The sequence below is a fragment of the Vanellus vanellus genome (genome assembly GCF_965231255.1).
Source record: "Vanellus vanellus genome assembly, chromosome: Z".
In the NCBI taxonomy this organism is placed as follows: domain Eukaryota; kingdom Metazoa; phylum Chordata; class Aves; order Charadriiformes; family Charadriidae; genus Vanellus; species Vanellus vanellus.
The window spans coordinates 20498774-20505387 of NC_138908.1; positions in this window are offsets into that span (position 1 = coordinate 20498774).

Genomic DNA, 6614 nt, shown 5'->3' on the forward strand with positions numbered 1-6614 from the left:
AATGGAGTGAAGAGACTTTAATGCACATGTTTCTAACTGGGGAATCTATTTGGGGTCTCCATGGATTAATCTGTGCTACCTAGAATAAAAGCCATTACAGATACCGTGACATATGCAATAAATGTATCTTAAAAATTATGTAAGTATCTAGAAAAGGAAGAATTATGATTAGTTCTTCAGTCACAACCTTTTGTTTGGTAGAGGTGATTATTCCTAGCTGTAGAGCATTTGTTATGGTATAAAAAGGGTCATATTTACATGAGAACAATGTTAATAGACAAAATTGGTTGCTAGACTTCTAGTTAAGATTCCTAGCACTTTGTTTCATAAGCAGATGTTTTCATTTGCCTGTGCTGTTACAGATCTACAGAACTACTGCACATAAACATTTTTTCAAGTTCATGTTTTCTTTTTATTCCAACTAAAGTTTTCTTCAGAACTTCTTTTTGAGACTTGGAATTCTAACACCTGTTAGCTTAAAACTACACCCCCCTTTTTTCAGTAGCTTTTTAGGAGCTTTTTATAGCTTTTTTTTTTTAAGCATATTTCGAACACGATTTCAGGATCAGTTATGTCAGAATTAAGCCACTGTACAGCTTCAATGATTGTCTTCTCAGAAGATATACTATTTAATTTGATAATATATTCCTCTTTCTTATGATGAGTGATAGTAACTGAGGTTGTGTAGTTTTAAGGATGTATACAGTTGTCAGGTGCTCAATTTTTATTTTTCTTGTAAGATAGGCTGTTCCATACCTTATTGCCATGTCTGTTTGAACCTTACTCAAAATACAGCTTTACTGAATATCTGTGGGGCTTCCAACTTGCCTCTGAAATATTATCCTGTTGTCATTAAAGGCTACAGAATCTAAAATACTGTTTAAAAAAAAAAAAAAAAAGAACAGAACAAACAAAACCCCAAACCACTTGCTATGTTGTGATTTAACCCCAGCTGGCAATGAAGCACCACACAGCTGCATGATCGCTCCACCGCTGCCCAGGTGTCATGGGGGAGAGAATTGAAAGGGTAGAAGTGAGAAAACTTGTGGGTTGAGATAAAGACAGTTTAATAGGCACAGCAAAAGCTGTGCAAGCATAGCAAAACAAGGAAAGCAGGGTTTCCAGTTACTTGGGAAGACAAATGCCATAACACTGAACATCCCCCCCTTCCTTCTTCTTCCCCACTTTATATACTGAGCATGATGTCATATGGTGTGGAATATCCCTTTGGTCAGCTGAGCTCAGCTGTCCCAGCTGTGTCCCCTCCCAGCTTCTTGTGCACCCCCAGCCTACTCGCTGGTGGGGTGGCGTGAGAAGCAGAAAAAGCCTTGGCTCTGTGTAAGCGCTGCTCAGTAATAACTAAAGCAACCCTGTGTTATCAACACTGTTTTCACCACAAATCTAAAACATAGCCCTGTACCAGCTACTAGGAGGAAAATTAACTATCCCAGACAAAACCAGCACAGACTAGTTTGAGATGTAAGTTATTTTTCAGACTACATTTCAATGTTCTTGTGTACTGAAGAGCACTTGAGCGTTTAGCTAGCCCTGAATGCTTAGCTAGCCCTTGGGTTTTGAAATGGACAACCAAAATCTGGAATACCAAGAAACTGCTTTGTAAAGTTTTGAGAGATTAGGCTACAGTCATGTTTGTGGCAGAGACTAGTGTTTAATTTTTAGAAAGGTTTTTTGTACACTGCAGATCTCTACCTCAGAACTCTGAGCTTTTCTGTTGTCTGGAACAAGGAAGTCATTTAGACATGGCCTTTGGTGATAATCAAAAATTCCATGAATATTTGAAGCACTTGATGGACAAAGCAAATGATAAGGAAGCAAGAATTGAGTGAGTTGTGATCATTGTACCTGACTATTTTAGATGTTGATCCCTAAACTACCTTTTGCTTCCCTCTGAAAAAGCTTGAGAATTTAAGAGTTGATAGTCCGAGATTTACAAAACCTCTGTGCTCTACTTTTTATTCCAGGCTTCAGAAACTCACCTTAAGTTCATGATATTGAACTGAAAATACAGTGCTGAAAATGTAGGTTTGGGTATTTTATTAGTGAATAGAGGGCTGAGCCTTCTAGATTTTCAAGAGCGTTCAGGAACATTGAATACGAGTGCTGCAATGGATGGCTATAAAGCCTTCAGAAGGGATAGGCAAGGAATGAGAGGTGGTGGGGTAGCCCTATATGTTAGGAAATGTTTTGATTGTCTGGAGCTTTACGATGCTGATGAAAGGGTCAAGTGTTCATGGGTGAGAATCAGGGGAGAGGCCAAGAAGGCAGATACCATGGTGGGAGTCTGTTGTAGACCACCCAACAAGGATGGAGAGGCAGATGAAATACTCTGTCAGCGGCTAGGAGAACTCTCATGATCGGTAGGTAGTCCTTGTTCTCATGGGGCATTTCAACTTGCCACATGTCTGCTGGAAATAAAATACAGCAGAGGGGGAACAGTCTAGGAGGTTCCTGGAGTGTGTTGAGAGTGAATTCCTGCACAGCTGGGGAGGGAGCCAACTAGGGGAGGTGCCCTGCTGGGCCTGTTGTTTGTGAACAGAGAAAGACTTATGGGTGTTGTGATGGTTGGAGGCCATCTCAAGATGTTTTTGCAATGGGGACAAGGGGGACTCCCAATGAAGATGACCCTGACCCCATCATTGCAGCTCGATGCAAGGTGGCAGTTGGCAAAGGGCGTGGCCTGCCTTCTCAAGCCAGCTTTTCTTCTCAAGGACCAAGGTCTCAGCTGGGTCCACAGCATCAAGCTTCGGTGTAGTGGCATGTGTTGTACTCTGTTGCTTGAAGCATTGTGCTGAAGTGTAGCAGTCCTCCATGTGCCAAAGGCTCTGGCTGCCTTCCTGGACCACACTGAGCACAGCCCCTTGCCTGGCTGCCTCTGGGCCATTTTGGCTAAGTGCCTGCCCACTGGTCTTGCAGGACAAAGACACCAAGGGTGCCCTGCATCTCTCGGGAGCCGCCACTTTTCAGCTGTTCCTGAATGCAATAGAAGTGCAGTTTTCTCCTTGACCTGTGTTTGTGTCGCGTGAGTGCTGGTCTCGGCTGTGAGCCTTGTCCTGCAGCTGTGCTGTCCCCAATGGCGTGTGTGCCCATGCCACAGGCCTGGCAGCGCCCTGGCAGGGCTGGGAGGGTTGGTTGGTTGCCCAAGACTAGCCTGGGTCAAGGTGTCTCAGCAGCCGGAGTGCAAGGCGTGTTCAGCTGCTGCCTCCTGGCCACTCACGCTCAGCCCCAAGGATGCACGAAGAGCTGCTTCCAGGACCTGGTGCTTCGCACACCCACGTTTCTTCCCATCCAGGTCTCCGTAGGCACTTGCATGGTCCAGCGGGGGTGGGGACAAAGCCCTGCTCCACATCACATACTCGCCCCCCTTTCTGCTCCACACTCCCAGCTCTGCCCTGAGGGAGGACAGGCTCCCACTTGAGAGGCTGCTTGAGCAAGAGGTGTGATGGGCAGGGTTGGGGGTTTGTGGGGTGGCTCCTTCTCTGGACATTGCATGGCCCTGGCCATGTGTTGCCCTGAATAGCTGCCTTCTGGCCTCCTGCATTTCCCTCTGGGTTCTCCAGCTGTGTACAGAAATGCATTTCCTAAGCATCATGGGTCAAGGGAGATAAAAATCTCTGTCCAGTTCCCGCCTATTTCATCTCTAGTCTAAGAAGGACTGTGATTTCAGTAGCACTCCTTCTGTCCTGGGAAGTCCCTGTACCCAGGTGATGCTCCCAGATTTCAGCAGTCTCCTGTGGCTGCTCTGTAGGAGCAACTGGAATTAAAAGGCTATGTAGATTTTGCAAATGATACAAATGGGAGATACAGAAAAACCCCATTTCTTTGAGTAGATTCCTATGATTTTATCTTATCTTTTAAATTCAGGAAGCAAATGGACAAATTCAATGATTTTCTGTCAAGACTTCTGAGTTAACACCCTCTCTACTGGCTCAAGTGTTTTTTTCTGTAAAAGCCAGGTTTGATGTAGAACTAGAGGGAATCAGTGCTTCCGTTCCCTTCAGAATTTGGATCAGTCCCTAGGAGCTTTATGAAACCCTGGCCTAAATATTTGGATGATAAAGACGAGACAACTAAGCCTTAGGAGCCTCTGGGCAGAGCTAAGTGATGGGAGTTTGGGCAGAACAAGGACTGTTTCTTCCAAGTGCTGGAGCACCCCTGAAGGCCTGGTCCAGGCAGATGCAAGTTGCAAATCAGCGTCCTTTGCTGTTACCCTGCAGTGCTGTTCAACTCAATAGCCCAGGAGAGAAGGGCTGTGTCTGTGGGCTGGGAAAACATGGCTGGTCAAACCAAGAGGATACAACTAGGCACAGGTTTGTAGCAGCCATTGCAATAGTAACTAGTACAAGATCTGTATAAAAGTAATATCTACTACTGAGAACTAGTACAGGTAGTTGCCTGGTGTATTAGCTTTACTGAAGTTCTTCATGCAAATGTGACCAGCTAGAAGAAATATTGAGGAACAAGGCCTTCGCCACGGTCTGCACGAACATGTCTTCTCTGGTCCATCTTTCCTGCAAGCTTGGAGACCCTTTTCATTGTTTATAGATGCTAATTGTCACAAGACGCCTTTTTGTCTCATCCTGGAGGAACAGGAGAAGTTGAGTCTGCCACTTCAATGAGCTCATCCAGAGCAGAAGCAGATGATGATCCTGCTCTCCTCACCAACAGGCTTAGGCTGTGGCCCTGCTGGTCACTCAAAGTAACTGGTTGCTGTGCAAGCCTGCCCAGAAGTTTGAGGTCTCTGGGGAATTAGCCTTAGAATATCGACATCTTTCAAAAGAATGGTCATTTTATAAGTAAGTGGGCCATTTTTTTCTGAGAACTATAAGGAGACTGTGTCCTGCTGACTGAAATTGTCTCCACGTGCTGCAACTGCAAGGCTGAGGCTGAAACCCAAACAGAAGCACTACAGCCTACCTGTGCTAACTTCTCTACCCAAACAGATGTCCCAAGGACTAAAATAGCTGTCCAAACCTTAGGTTGGGTGGACCTCCAGCATCTAGAAGTCCTCCTAGCACCTGAAGGCAGCAGCAGATGTCATAGCTGGGAGTACGCCCATCTAGAACTTTTTAAACAAGAAGCTAAATTACCAGCAGAGCTCAACAGGCAGCAAAAGCATCTGAGAATGTGAGCAGGAGATCTATACATTAGAACCAATGCCACCAGACCAGCATGTGAAATATCAGTAATTGGGGATTCCTTACTGGGAGGCACCAAAGCACCCGTTTGCCATCCAGACAACTTCTCTAGGGAAGCCTACCAGGAGGAGATTGCCTTCATGATGTCACTGAGAGGCTGCTGAGCCTGGTGGACCCTACAGATTACCATTGCTCCTATTATTCCATATAGGGTCCAATGATACTGCGATTAGGCAACTTAGAACCATCAAAAGAGACTATCCATCCCTTGGAGAAAAATTAAAAAGAACAGGAGCAGAGGTGGTCCTCCCAGTCAGAGAAAGGGATTTAAGAAGGAAGAGAAGAATTGAAAAGGTGAACCTGCCTGTGTGGCTGGTGCTATCCTCAATGTTTTCACTTCTATAATCTTTTCATTTCCACATGCAAGAAATCAGGTGAGGAAAGTGGGTGACCAGCACGGCTCAGGAAGAGGAAGGACAAACTAAAGTGTAAGGAGGAAATCCACAGGCAGTAGAACCAGACACATCTACCCTGCCTGGGAAGAATACAAGGATCCTGCCTGGATGTGCAAGGATGGGATCGGGAAAGCTAAGGCACAGTTGGAGCTGAGTTTGGCAAGGGATGCAAAGAAGAAGAAAAAGAAGAAGAAGGACTTTTACAAGTACATTGGCCAGAAAAGGAAGATTTAAAAAATGTACAGAGCAGCCCAGCAGAGAAAGACTTGAGGATACCGGTGGATGACAAATTGGACATGAGCCAGCAATGTGCGCTTGCAGCTCAGAAAGCCAATCGCATCCTGGGCTGCATAAAAAGAAGAATGGGCAGCAGGTCAAGAGAGGGAGATTCTTTCCCTCTGCTCCACTTTTGTGAAACCCCACCTGAAGAACTGCATCCAGCTCTGGCACCCCCAGTACCAGGAGGACATGGACCTAATAGAGTGGGTTCAGAGGAGGGCCACGAAAATGATCAGAGGACTGGAACACCTGTGCAGTGAAGAAACGCTGCAAGTTGGGGTTGTTAAGCCTGGAGAAGAGAGGCTCTGGGGACACTTTACTGTGACCTTTCAATACCTAAAGGGGGCTTATAAGAAAGAGAGAGAGACATCTTACCAGAGCATGTAATGACAGGACAAGGGGCAAAGGTTTTAAACTGAAAGACGGTAGGTTTAGATTTGCCATAGGGAAGACTTTTTTTAATAATTAAGGTGGTGAGACACTGGAAGAGGTTGCCCATAGTTGTGGAGGCCACATCTTTGGAAGTGTTCAAGGCCAGGTTGGATGGGGCTTTGAGCAACCTGGTCTGGTGAAAGATGTCCCTGCCGTTGGTACAAGACTTGGACTAGATGATCTGCAAAGGTCCCTTCCAGCCAAAACATCCTATGCTTCTATGAAAGGTAGGGCTCAAACTTCTATTTCACAGCTGATGGTAGTTCAGAGTCTGTGCTGCTGGGATTCTTCC